The sequence below is a fragment of the Fundulus heteroclitus genome, unplaced genomic scaffold (genome assembly GCF_011125445.2).
Source record: "Fundulus heteroclitus isolate FHET01 unplaced genomic scaffold, MU-UCD_Fhet_4.1 scaffold_41, whole genome shotgun sequence".
Taxonomy (NCBI): Eukaryota; Metazoa; Chordata; class Actinopteri; order Cyprinodontiformes; family Fundulidae; genus Fundulus; species Fundulus heteroclitus.
The window spans coordinates 216,841-231,871 of record NW_023396824.1 but is presented as its reverse complement, the minus strand read 5'-3'; the positions used below and the strand labels follow the sequence as shown (position 1 = coordinate 231,871).

Here is a 15,031-nt window from a genome sequence, read left to right as displayed (position 1 = left end):
GTGGACCAATGAGGATCAAATGAAAACTAAGCTGCATTTAGTGGCTCCATGGAGTTTTGATCTGAATCTGATGAAACTGCAAAGTTGATCTTTTTTCTCTCTGTTTCATTTTCAGCCTGTAACCCAGAAATCAGAAATAAAGCTCAACTGTAAAGTTTTCAGGCTGCATGTTTGCTTCATTGTGATGCAGTTTCTGGAGGTTTTTCAGCATATTTTAGATGTTTTCTGCAAATGTTTGGGCAGCTCTGGTCCTTTTATCTGTTGCTGCAAACAGCTCAGTGAGTAAATGATAGTTTCTTCAATCAGAGGATGAAGCTTTTCTTCAGGATTTTAAACTCAGAAAATTTAAAATAAAATGAAGGTTTTTCTTCTGCTTTGTTGAAATATTGTTGAACAGTTTGTGTTAAACTTCTGTGGACAAAACAGATGTTTTATTTTGTTTTTATAATACCAAATAACGTCTTTAATAAAGGAAAAGGTCAAACAGCAGAAGTTCTCCAATAAAACAGTTTCCTGGGTCTCTGCAGAGATTATGTGGCGCCGTTTCTGACTGAGACCGTGTTCAGAAAATGAATCCATAACCTGTCCAGGCTGCCATAGGTCCTGCTTCCATTTTTCTTCTATTATTTTAAAGATGTTCACATGAACAGAGAAGCTCATTGCTATTCTTTCCATCTGCCTGCATCTCTCCACATAGCGTCCTGCCATCGGTGCTCAGCGCTGCGGCACATTGCAGCTGCCTTTGGGACCATGATGACAGACTAAGAATGAGCGCAGTTATTTTAGTTTTTTTCTCAATTACACTGCATGTGTTTGTTAAGCATAACCCGACGCTGCATGGGGAATATTTCAGCTTCTGACATCATGTAAATAAATCCAGCTGGGTGTTTTTCTCTGGATGCTGTCTGGTTTCAAACATTTGGTTTGTGTCTTTTTCTGTTTCTAGACAGCAGGGACAACCTAAAAAGAGACAAAGACAGAGAAAATGAGATTTAACAATACATTTATTAAAAGATTTAAAAAGTTACAAAACTACCACAAACAACCATCCTAGCATATTTCCAAAAAAAAAAGCTCTCTATTAACAAGCCGACACAGAACATTTTTGTAACACCACAATCTGTAAAAACTTTCCAGGTCCTTCATCATCTGATAATAATTAAAATTTATTTTCAAACAAGCTTCCAACATCTTTACAAACATGAGCACAGCACCATCATCCACAGCTTTGTCTATTCTGTTTCTTCTGCTCTGATAAATAGCCATCTTAGCTCTTCCCAGAATAAAATGAAAAATCTGGCATTTAATTTTAGTCTTCTGAGAGTACCTGAGAATGAACACGTGTTTAGAAAAAAACTCTCCAAATAGTCCAAACAAATGTTCTAACATTGCAAACAGTGGCAGCAAACGAGAACACTCCATGAAACAACAGTCTCCGGATTAGTGCAGAATGGACAATTCTGGCTAACATCAGAGTTAATAATGGAAAACAAAGCATTGACAGCCACAATGCCATGTAAAATCCTCCACTGTAAGTCAGCTGCTGCTTTAATCAATGGTGGTTTGTACAGCGCTCTCTACTCAGGTCCAACACTGTCACTAAGACCTAAGTGTATGGAAGAAAAACAGTCTCATTGGAATCTGCCTTTTTTAACACTGAATTTTAAACACTGAATTTTTTAACACCGAATTTCAAACTGAATTTTAAACACTGAAGTTTTTTAAAACCGAATTTCAAACAATGAATTTTTTTAGACATTAAATTCCTTACACTGAATTTTAATCTGGTAAAAATTCGCCAGCAAAAAATTCTAACCAATGAAATCGGCTCACGTGACAGAACAGCCGGGAAACTTCTGTTTCAGCACTTTCCTAAGTAAAATAACATTAGCTTGACTGTAATGGTTAACTGTCGCAAAATTTCCAAAAATTGCAGAGCAATCGAAGTGACAGGTCAGTGCCACAGCCTCAAACTATTCATGACTGAGAGGAAGACATGAAGAAGTGGATTTATATAACGAACAAGGACATTTTCTAACCGTTTTGTGTCGGCACTTGGTGCGGACGGCTCTACAATGCCAATGTACCGAGCCGAACCTCCGCAGTGGAAAAGTTGACACAGACTTTATAAATAGCAACATGGATAAACTGGTATTCATGGATGCTGATGCCCATTCAAGCCAAAGCACATCCGACGTTCACTCTGCTGGATCCTGACTAAATCACCCGGAGCTACCGGAGTGCTCTGGTGCTCCAGAGGAAGTCCTTCAGTCATGCAGCGGGGACTTATGGACGGTAGGTTAATGAATGGTCCGAGTCAAATCAGCTGTTGCCTCGTTGTGATTAGATTGCTGGTCAGTTAAATTTACAAAGATAGCAGTGCTACATGTTCGGGGTTGAACTGATGTTATAATTGGATATCAAAACATTCAGACTGACTTGAAGTTTGAAATTGTACCAATCTAATGTTTGGCATTAAAGCTCTTGATGCAAGCTTGTCACGTTAAAATGAAAGTTAGCTTTAGAATGAAGCTGTAACTTTATTTCCAGTTTATATGTTAGGGTATCAGCATTAAAGAGCTAATGAAAACATTGTATTTAAAGCTTTTGTGAAATTAATTTTGTTGTATGTAAACGGTTTTTATTTTCCTAATCAACAGATTGTGCATCTTTTCAAGATAAGTGAAAGTCTGATCTCTGGTTCATTGATGCTGCTTAAGGTCATTCAGGTTATTCTGTCAGCACACCACCTCTTCCTGTCTGTAAAGGTAAGCACACCTTTCTAATCCTTAACAGTCTAATCTTTAATGGCAATTTGGATGTGTATTAGGAAGGTAAGTAGAAAAATATGGATACTTTATAGTTAACACTATATATACTATCCATAATTTCTACTTACCTTCCTGATATTTGTTAATGTTATATTTTTATATAAATGACACCAAGGACTGTACTATAAATAAAGAATGACTTTAATTTTGTTAAAAGGTGCAGTTTGCCGTGGTCTGACTGGATTGTCCTGAACAGATGAGCAGCGCCATCCCCAAAAGGCAGAATGATGGATGTTTCCTGCACCACAAAGAACTAGATGGCCTACAAATGTGCTATAAGTGAAATGTTTTACTTAATGTTTTACCATTTTAAAAAGTAAAACGTATTTATATTTAATGTAAAGAAATTGCCTAAATTAAGAAATTTAATAAATGAAATATTGTATCTTCTTGACAGTTTATGTACATAAGATACACTTTAGGTTGTTACATGTGCTTAGGACAACATACACTTGATCAAAGTATTAATAAATGCAAATTAAATTCCATCCATCCATTTTCCGAACCGCTTTATCCCTCATGGGGTCGCGGGGGTTGCTGGTGCCTATCTCCGGCGTTCACTGGGCGAGAGGCGGGGTACACCCTGGACAGGTTGCCAGTCTGTCGCAGGGCAACACAGAGACAAACAGGACAAACAACCATTCACGCACACACTCACACCTAAGGACAATTTGAAGAAGCCAATTAACCTAACAGTCATGTTTTTGGTCTGTGGGAGGAAGACGGAGTACCCGGAGAGAACCCACGCATGCACAGGGAGACCATGCAAACTCCATGCAGAAAGATCCAGGGGTGTACTCGAACCCAGGACCTTCTTGCTGCAAGGCAACAGTGCTACCCACTGCGCCACTGTGCAGCCCGCAAATTAAATTACCAAGTCAAATTGATTGTGAAATTTAATAGTACACATTTTAGTTGGACACAACTTTTGCATATGTAAACAGCTATTAAAAATGAAAAATTAATTACAAAACCTCAAGGTGCTAAACAAAGAAATATTAGAAGCACAGATCCAAAACACATTCTAATGTATTATAATTCCACTGATTTACAGTAGAATATAACTAATCGGGATCTTTTTTGGCTTCTCCGCTCAGACAGCATCTTCGTGGATGATTCCCCCTGCATGCTCACAGGGGCTGCACAGATTCGAAAGATTTTGTCCATTTTTATATACCAAGTTGATGGTTACAGTCTGGGAGATTATTGTGAAAACGTTAAGCCTCCTGATAACTCTTTTCACATGTATGTGAACATCTGCAATCCTTGTGGCAGTTAAACCCTCATTAGAAAACCATCCTCCTTTTATGGGTGAATGCTGGTAGAACAAGGTTAAATCGCCTCTCATGCAGATCTCTGATGGTAAAGCCTCTGTATGCCGTCACTTCATCGCCAGGACAAAGATACTCCAGGAGCCAGCCCCTTCCCTGCCACATACATTATTAGGCCCGAGCAGCGAAGCGCTGCGAAGGCCTATTGTTTCTGTGTTGTTTCTTATTATTATTAGGCCCGAGCAGCTAAGCGCTGCGAAGGCCTATTGTATCTGTGTTGTTTCTTATTATTATTATTCTGCCCCCCTAAAGAGGGGCCTTTTTGGGGGCCTTACCATTTTCAAAAACTCACCAAACTTGGCGGATGCAAGAAGACTGTTTAAAAATTTTGGATTTTAAGGTCGTCACAAAAATCAAAAGAAAAATGCCTCAACGGCGCCACCTAGAAATTTTCAAAGGACCCTTTGCTATTCACTTACTTCATCGTAGAGTAATGAAATTTTGTACAGTTGTAGATCTAAGCAAGACGCTCAGAATTTACAATTAACGTCATAGTGCAAATATCACAGGAAGTCGGCCATTTTAGATTGAAAGTCGTAATTTGACCTCATTTTTGACGTTTACAGCATTGGTATTTGATCGAACTCGTCCTAGGGATTTCGAGCGAGCGGCTTAAAACTCTGTCAGTCTGATCATAAGGCATGGCCAATTAAAAGTTATCAAAACGGTGAGTTTTTGAGCATTTTGAAGGGGCGTTAGCAGGGGTCAAAGTTCACCTACTCGCCACAAAACATAAAACTGTTATATCTCCCACACAGAAACACACAGAGGCACCAAACTTTCTGTGATTGTTCATCATCGGGTCTTCTACAATATCCAATAGTCAAATGATGACATCACTTAGGCCACGCCCCCTGACAATAGGAAAAACTGTTATATCTCCTACACAGAAACACACAGAGGCACCAAACTTTCTGTGATTGATCATCATCGGGTCTTCTACAATATCCAATGGTCAAATGATGACATCACTTAGGCCACGCCGCCTGACAACAGGAAAAACTGTTATATCTCCTACACAGAAACACACAGAGGCACCAAACTTTCTGTGATTGATCATCATCGGGTCTTCTACAATATCCAATGGTCAAATGATGACGTCACTTAGGCCACGCCCCCTGACAACAGGAAAAACTGCTATATCTCCTACACAGAAACACACAGAGGCACCAAACTTTCTGTGATTGATCATCATCAGGTCTTCTACAATATCCAATGGTCAAATGATGACATCACTTAGGCCACACCCCCTGAAAACAGGAAAAACTGTTATATCTCCTACACAGAAACACACAGAGGCACCAAACTTTCTTTGATTGATCATCATCAGGTCTTCTACAATATCCAATGATCAAATGATGACATCACTTAGGCCACGCCCCCTGACAACAGGAAAAACTGCTATATCTCCTACACAGAAACACACAGAGGCACCAACCTTTCTGATTGATCATCATCGGGTCTTCTACAATATCCAATGGTCAAATGATGACATCACTTAGACCACGCCCCCTGACAACAGGAAGTGTCATGTTTTATTGTTAGCAGTCGCTATGTTACCCCTCTGAGCTAATCAACATGAACGAGATCCTGGCGGGCGGCCAGCGGTGCGCAAATCCCAGCGGTGGCCAAGGCCGGAGCGGCGCTTGGCTGCGAGGGCCGCTCGATGCCGCTTGCGGCTTTAATTAGGCCCGAGCAGCGAAGCGCTGCGAAGGCCTATTGTTTCTGTGTTGTTTCTTCTTCTTCTTCTTCTTATTATTATTATTATTATTTTTATTCTGCCCCCCTAAAGAGGGGCCTTTTTGGGGGCTTTATCATATTCAAAAACTCACCAAACTTTGCAGATGCATGGTGACTGTTTAAAAATTTTGTATTTTAAGGTCGTCACAAAAATCAAAAGAAAAATGCCTCAACGGCGCCACCTAGCAATTTTCAAAGGACCCTTTGCTATTCACTTACTTCGTCGTAGAGACATGAGATTTGGTACAGTGGTAGAGCTCACCAAGACGCTCAGAATTTACAATTAATGTCATAGTGCAAATATCACAGGAAGTCGGCCATTTTAGATTGAAGGTCTGATTTTGACCCGATTTTTGACGTTTACAGCATTGGTATTTGATCGAACTCCTCCTAGGGATTTTGAGCGAGCGGCTTGAAACTCGGTCAGTCTGATCATAAGGCATGGCCAATTAAAAGTTATCAAAACGGTGAGTTTTTGAGCATGCTGAAGGGGCATTGGCAGGGGTCAAAGTTCACCTACTCGCCATGAAACACAAAACTGTTATATTTCATACACAAAAACTCACAGAGCCACCAAACTTTCAGTAGTTGATCACCACTAGGTCTTCTTTAATATCCAATGGTCAAATGATGACATTGCTTAGGCCACGCCCCCTGACAACAGGAAGTGTCATGTTTTGTTGTAAGCGGTCGCTATGTTACCCCTCTGAGCTAATCAACATGAAACTGTGTCAAGAGACAGAAGACATATTGGTGTGTTGTGGATTCCAGCCCCAAGTGGATTCCATGGAGCAGGGCGGCATGGTGGCGTGGGGAAGTCACATCAAACCATATATTTTTAATCTTTTGACAGCATTATTTGCTCAAACCTGTCCACCAGGTGGCAGCAAGAGACCACAAATAAACCACAAACCAAGTTGTCTTGTTCAGTAAGGCAAGGCAAGGCAAATTTATTTATATAGCACAATTCAGTACAAAGACAATGCAAAGTGCTTTACATGATTAAAATATAGCAAAATAAAACAGAATAAAAGCAAGTAGGGATAAAATGTAGATAGAAAAAAGAACAAAAAAGTGGTGATTCAGTTAACTAGAACAGTTGAAGGCAATCCTAAACAAATGTGATTTTAATCTTGATTTAAAGGAAATCAGGCTTTCCACACCTTTACAATTTTCTGGAAGTTTGTTCCAGATCAGTGGAGCATAGGAACTAAATGCTGCTTCTCCTTGTTTAGTTCTGGTTCTAGGTATGCAGAGTAGGCTAGAGCCAGAAGACCTTAATGGTCTGGATGGTTGATACACGGATAACAAGTCTGATGTATTTAGGTGCTAAGCCATTCAGGGATTTATAGACGAACAGAAGTTTTTAAAGTCTATTCTCTGATATACAGGGAGCCATGGAAGGACTGGGGTGATGTGCTCTACTTTCTTAGTCTTAGTGAGGACGTGGGCAACAGCGTTCTGGATCAGCTGCAGCTGTCTGATCCACTTTTTAGGCAGACCTGTAAAAACACCGTTGCAGTAATCAATTCTACTAATTATAAATGCATGGACTTTTTAGGCAGACCTGTAAAAACACCGTTGCAGTAATCAATTCTACTAATTATAAATGCATGGATTAGTTTTTCCAGATCCTGCTGAGACATTAGTCCTTTAATCCTGGAAATGTTCTTCAGGTGATAGAAAGCTGACCTTGTAACTGTCTTTAGATGCTTTTGGAGGTTCAGGTCTGAGAACATTACTACTCCCAGATTTCGGGCCTCATCAGTGGTTCCTAGCTGAAGCGACTGAAGCTGTGTGCTAACCTTTGATCTCTCCTCTATTGGTCCAAAAATTATTACTTCTGTTTTGTTTTTATTCAACTGAAGAAAATTTTGGCACATCCACGTATTGATTTCTTCTAGGCATTTACTCAGTGCGTGAACTGGTTCATAGTCACCTGGTGACATGGTGATGTAGAGCTGTGTGTCGTCTGCATAGTTATGGTGGTTGATGTTGTTATTTCTTATGATCTAAGCTAGAGGAGCATGTAGATATTGAATAGGAGGGGACCCAGGATCGCCCCTTGGGGAACCCCACATGTGGTTTTTGTAATCTTCGATGTAAAGTTACCTACTGATGCAAAAAAGTCCCTGCCCTTTAAGTAGGATTTAAACCAGTGGAGAGCTGTAGCAGAGAGACCGACCCAGTTCTCCAGGCGCTCTGACAGAATGCAGTGATCAACAGTATCAAATGCTGCACTAATGTCCAACAGAACCAGCACGGTGGTTCTTCCACAGTCTGTATTTATATGGATGTCATTAAACACCTTGATAAGGGCGGTCTCTGTACTGTGGTGAGCACGGAAGCCAGACTGGAAAACGTCAAAGCGGCTGGTCGTTGTTAAGAAGGTGTTTAATTGTTGAAACACAGCTTTTTCAATAATCTTACTGATAAAGGGGAGCTTTGAGATGGGCCTGTAGATCTGGAGTAGTAGTTTGTCTAAATTGTTCTTTTTTATCAGTGGTTTGATAATTGCTGTTTTAGGGACTGGGGGGAAACACCTGACAGAAGGGACGTGTTTATTATCTGAGTCAAATCAGACGCTATGACAGGTAAAACTTTCTTAAGGAAAACTGTAGGTAGAGCATCAAGACAGCATGAGGAGGAACTTAGCTGCTGAATGGTCTCCTCTAAGCTTTTGGAGTTTATTTGACTGAATTGGGACATTTTGTCAGGATAAGTTCCAGCTGAATACGGCTTTGGTTCTAGAGTTGGTGTGGATGTACAAACTGATCTTCTAATTATCAGTTTATTTATTTTTTAGACTAGTTCCATATGAGAGGTTGCAAGAAAACTTGTAACTTTACTGAATTTGCAGCTTAAGAAGATTGGGTTTGACAGACAACACCAACTGTCCCCTCAATCCAGTGCAACCAATACCACAACAGACCTCATCATGCTCTACAGTACATCAAGAAAACTAAATCAACTAAAACAAGTTCACGAGTGCACATGAAATGAAGTTAATCCATATTTGTGTGTCAGGGTGTCTAAGCACTCTCCAGAATTTGACATCTCAGCAGAACCTGTAATAATTATAGAAAGTAACATTATAGTTGTTCTGCCTTTTGTTAAGACAGCAAGGAATTCATGTCGTGAATACATTACATAAATAAGATAATAATTCTTAGTCAGAGGAAATCCAAGGCAAAAACAGTTAGAAAAGTTTTGGGTTCATATTTAATCAGAGTGAGACATCACAACTTTGTTAGATCTCTATGTGAATTACGTGAGATAGTGAGTGCTCTCACCTTAAAAAAAGATCTTTGACGTATTTTGCTCCGGTTAAAAGCTGCTTTTCAGCGATGAAGCTAGGGAAACTGCTAATGTTGAAGTTGAATTTGTTCTACACGCTTCTGCCTTGGAAAAATATTTGTCTTTTTACAAAAAGAATGTTTAAAGCCAGATTTGGGAACAAAGGTTATTCAGAGAATGCAAGAAAAGGAAGCTTTTGTGGGGAACTTTTGTCCTAGCTGTCTAGCTGCATATGGCCCCAGGACAGCACAATAGTTTTCTTGAAGTTTAATTTTGGAGAAGTAGAAACAAGTATTAATTTCAAAAGGTAGGTAAAAAAGGAAAAAAGTTTTTACAAAATCTTAAAATGTTGGATAGTCGTTATTTCCATCTTGCTGTGAAAATTGGTGAAATATTATCATTTTTAATGCTTAGATATAAAATCGCAAGGCCATTACTAAAATTGCCTTTTGTTGAAAATGTTTTTTGGCATGCCATACTTTATATTTATAGGTAGCCTAGATGTGCATAATAAAAGAGTGGAACTAAAACCTGGTCTAAAATTATTATGGAGCTTTAACTTGCTAAGAGTAATACTGTTAGATGATTATATCTTTAAAATGAGATAACTGTCTCAAAAAATGTGATAGTTTATTTGGTCTGAAGAGATGATGCAATTCAATGTTATTTATATAGCGACAATTCATGAAATATGTCATCTCAAGGCACTTTACAACGTCAAAATCAATCAGATTATACAGATTGGGTCAGATTATACACATTGGTCAAAAAATTCCTATATAAGGGAACCAGTTCATTGCATCAAAGTCTTGACAATTAGCATTCTCTCTTGAAGAAGCGTAGAGCCACAGGGAGAGTCGTCTGCATTGTCCATGGCTTTGCAGCAATCCTACCTACTGAGCAAGCATGAAGCGACAGCAGGAAAAAAAAACTCCCCATTAACGGGAAGGAAAAACCTCCAGCAGAACCGGGCTCAGTATGAACGGTCATCTGCCTCGACAGACTGGGGGTTACAGAAGACAGAGCAGAGACACAACAAGACAGACAAAAAAGCACAGAAGCACACATTGATCTAGTAATCTGTTCTACATTAGATGGTAGTAGCGGGTGATCTGTCTTCCCTGGATGAAGCCACAGCTAACAGAACGCCAGACCAGGTGTGCCTACTATGAAGAAAAAAGAAAAATCAAAAAGTTAAAAGCTGAAATTACAACAGTCATTCAAAATTGAAGCACAATAGACCCTGATGTCCTGCAGTAGCCTAAACCTATAGCAGCATAACTATAGAGGTAGCTCAGGGTAACATGAGCCACTCTAACTATAAGCTTTTTAAAAAAGGAAAGTCCCAAGGGCCAGCTTCTAGTGGAGAAGTTCAAGTATCTTGGGGTCTTGTTCACGAATGAGGGGAAGATGGAGCGGGAGATCGACAGGCGGATTGGTGCGGCGTCTGCTGTGAAGCGGGCGCTATACCGGTCCGTTGTGGTGAATCTGCACCAGATTTTTTGTGAGTCGTGGGGGAGCGCTGCCGAACACGTTCGTGTAAATCGCCCAGTGGACGGGCGGGCAAAATGCGTGACAGCATCTGCGGTGGCGGGCGGCCGGCGGTGCGCAAATCCCAGCGGTGGCCAAGGCCGGAGCGGCGCTTTGCTGCGAGGGCCGCTCATCACCGCTTGTTATTAGGCCCGAGCAGCGAAGCGCTGCGAAGGCCTATTGTATCTGTAGTGTTAATTATTAGGCCCGAGCAGCGAAGCGCTGCGAAGGCCTATTGTTTCTGTGTTGTTTCTTATTATTAGGCCCGAGCAGCAAAGCGCTGCGAAGGCCTATTGTTTCTGTGTTGTTTCTTATTATTTTTATTCTGCCCCCCTAAAGAGGGGCCTTTTTGGGGGCTTTATCATATTCAAAAACTCACCAAACTTGGCAGATGCATGAAGACTGTTTAAAAATTTTATATTTTAAGGTCGTCACAAAAATCTAATGGAAAATGCCTCAACGGCGCCACCTAGCAATTTTCAAAGGACCCTTTGCTATTCACTTACTTCATCGTAGAGACATGAAATTTGGTACAGTTGTAGAGCTCACCAAGTCGCTCAGAATTTATAATTAATGTCATAGTGCAAATATCACAGGAAGTCGGCCATTTTAGATTGAAGGTCTGATTTTGACCCCATTTTTGACGTTTACAGCATTGGTATTTGATCGAACTCCTCCTAGGGATTTCGAGCGAGCGGCTTGAAACTCGGTCAGTCTGATCATAAGGCATGGCCAATTAAAAGTTATCAAAACGGTGAGTTTTTGAGCATGTCGAAGGGGCGTTAGCAGGGGTCAAAGTTCACCTACTCGCCATGAAAAACAAAACTGTTATAGTTCATACACAAAAACTCACAGAGGAACCAAACTTTCAGTAGTTAATTTATAATTAATGTCATAGTGCAAATATCACAGGAAGTCGGCCATTTTAGATTGAAGGTCTGATTTTGACCCCATTTTTGACGTTTACAGCATTGGTATTTGATCGAACTCCTCCTAGGGATTTCGAGCGAGCGGCTTGAAACTCGGTCAGTCTGATCATAAGGCATGGCCAATTAAAAGTTATCAAAACGGTGAGTTTTTGAGCATGTCGAAGGGGCGTTAGCAGGGGTCAAAGTTCACCTACTCGCCATGAAAAACAAAACTGTTATAGTTCATACACAAAAACTCACAGAGGAACCAAACTTTCAGTAGTTAATCATCATCAGCTCTTCTACAATATCCAATGGTCAAATGATAACAACACTTAGGCCACTCCTCCTGACAACAGGAAGTGTCATGTTTTGCTGTAAACGGTCGCTATGATACCCCTTTGAGCTAATCAACATGAAACTGTGTCCAGAGACAGAAGACATGTTGGTGTGTTGTGGATTCCAGCCCCAAGTGGATTCGATGGAGCAGGGGAGCGTGGCGGCGTGGCGAAGTCACCTCAAATGCCGCTGCCATACGTTTGGCTCTGAATTCCACATTTTTGGGCCGAGCTGCTTAAAACTCACTTGGATGCATCCTTATCTAGCCCCCAACAGGAATCCATAACAAACTTTGGTGGGCGTGACCTAATGCCTCAACGGCGCCACCTAGAAATTTTCAAAGGACCCTTTGCTATTCACTTACTTCGTCGTAGAGACATGAAATTTGATACAGTTGTAGAGCTCAACAAGACGCTCAGAATTTACAATTAACGCCATAGTGCAAGTATCACAGGAAGTTGGCCATTTTAGACTGAAAGTCTGATTTTGACCTCAATTTAGACATTTACAGCATTGGTATTTGATCGAACTTCTCCCAGAGATTTCGAGCGATCGGCTTGAAACTCGGGCAGTCTGATCATAAGGCATGGCCAATTAAAAGTTATCAAAACGGTGAGTTTTTGAGCATGTTGAAGGGGCGTTAGCAGGGGTCAAATTTCACCTACTCGCCATGAAAAACAAAACTGTTATAGTTCATACACAAAAACTCACAGAGAAACCAAACTTTCAGTAGTTAATCATCATCAGCTCTCCTACAATATCCAATGGTCAAATGATGACATCACATAGGCCACGCCTCCTGACAACAGGAAGTGTCATGTTTTGTTGTAAGCGGTCGCTATGTTACCCCTCTGAGCTAATCAACATGAAACTGTGTCCACAGACAGAACACATGTTGATGTGTTGTGGATTTCAGGCCAAACTGGATTCGATGGAGCAGGGGGGCGTGGCGGCGTGGCATATTCGCCTCAAACGCTGCTGTCATACGTTTGGCTCTGAATTCCACAGTTTTGGGCCGAGCTGCTTAAAACTCTTTTGGATGCATCCTTATCCACCCCCCAACAGGAATCCATAACAAACTTTAGTGAGCAGGACTTAGTTTCTCTATAGCCCCACCAAGCAATTTTCAAAGGACCCTTTGCTATTCACTTAGTTCATCGTAGAGTAATGAAATTTTGTACAGTTGTAGATCTCAGCAAGACGCTCAGAATTTACAATTAATGTCATAGTGCAAGTATCACAAGAAGTAAGCCATTTTAGATTGAAGGTCGTATTTTGACCCCATTTTTGACGTTTACAGCATTGGTATTTGATCGAACTCCTCCTAGGGATTTTTGCGAGCGGCTTGAAACTCGGTCAGTCTGATCATAAGGCATGCCCAATTAAAAGTTATCAAAACGGTGAGTTTTTGAGCATTTTGAAGGGGCGTTAGCAGGGGTCAAAGTTCACCTACTCGCCACAAAAAATAAAACTGTTATATCTCCTACACAGACACACACAGAGGCACCAAACTTTCTGTGATTGATCATCATCGGGTCTCCTACAATATCCAATGGTCAAATGATGACATTGCTTAGGCCACGCCCCCTGACAACAGGAAGTGTCATGTTTTATTGTTAACAGTTGCTATGTTACCCCTCTGAGCTAATCAACATGAGACTGTGTTTAGAAACAGAAGACATGTTAGTGTGTTGTGGATTCCAGGCCCAACTGGATTCCATGTAGCAGTGCGGCGTGGTGGCGTGGCGAAGTCATCTGAAACGCCGATGCCATATGTCCAGACTTCCATAGGATATTGACAAATTTAATGAAAAGTAACTTAAAATTACCTTAAAAGGACAACATTTTTAAAAGTCAAAAGGCTTATTTAATGCTTTGAGAACATCTCTTCTATTCGGCTACAAAATCAACTGGATTTGATGGAGCGGGGCAGCGTGGTGGCGTGACGAAGTAACCTGAAACGCCGCTGCCATATGTCCAGACGTCCATAAGATATTGACAAATTTAATAAAAAGTAACTTAAAATTACCTTAAAAGGACAATATTTTTAAAAGTCAAAGGGCTTATTTAATGCTTTGAGAACATCTCTTCTATTCGGCTACACAATCAACCAAAACAGGATGATCTTTTAAGCTATAAGACCATTTTTAAGATGTCAATACATAGATTTTAAGGTGGTGGGTCGCCACTGCCTCCGGTGGCCAAATGCATCGCTGCATCAACTGATCTGCACCAGATTTTTTGCGAGTTGTGGGGGAGCGCTGCTCAATGCCTTCTTGTGTATTGCCAGGTGGACAGGCGGGGAAAATGCGTGACAGCTTCTGCCGTGGCTGGCGGCTGGCGGTGCGCAAATCCCAGCGATGGCCAATAGGCCAGAGCGGCGCTTTGCTGCGAGGGCCGCTCATCACCGCTTGCGGTTTTATTAGGCCCGAGCAGCAAAGCGCTGCGAAGGCCTATTGTTTCTGTGTTGTTTCTTATTATTTTTATTCTGCCCCCCTAAAGAGGGGCCTTTTTGGGGGCTTTATCATATTCAAAAACTCACCAAACTTGGCAGATGCATGAAGACTGTTTAAAAATTTTATATTTTAAGGTCGTCACAAAAATCTAATGGAAAATGCCTCAACGGCGCCACCTAGCAATTTTCAAAGGACCCTTTGCTATTCACTTACTTCATCGTAGAGACATGAAATTTGGTACAGTTGTAGAGCTCACCAAGTCGCTCAGAATTTATAATTAATGTCATAGTGCAAATATCACAGGAAGTCGGCCATTTTAGATTGAAGGTCTGATTTTGACCCCATTTTTGACGTTTACAGCATTGGTATTTGATCGAACTCCTCCTAGGGATTTCGAGCGAGCGGCTTGAAACTCGGTCAGTCTGATCATAAGGCATGGCCAATTAAAAGTTATCAAAACGGTGAGTTTTTGAGCATGTCGAAGGGGCGTTAGCAGGGGTCAAAGTTCACCTACTCGCCATGAAAAACAAAACTGTTATAGTTCATACACAAAAACTCACAGAGGAACCAAACTTTCAGTAGTTAATCATCATCAGCTC

At 40.9% G+C, this 15,031-nt stretch overlaps 1 protein-coding gene across 1 annotated transcript in view; it reads left to right on the top strand.

Annotated features, from left to right (window-relative positions):
* The window catches only part of LOC118560255 (protein NLRC3-like), a 943,592-nt gene that overhangs the window by 863,610 nt on the left and 64,951 nt on the right, over positions 1-15,031 (top strand). The window lies entirely within an intron of this gene.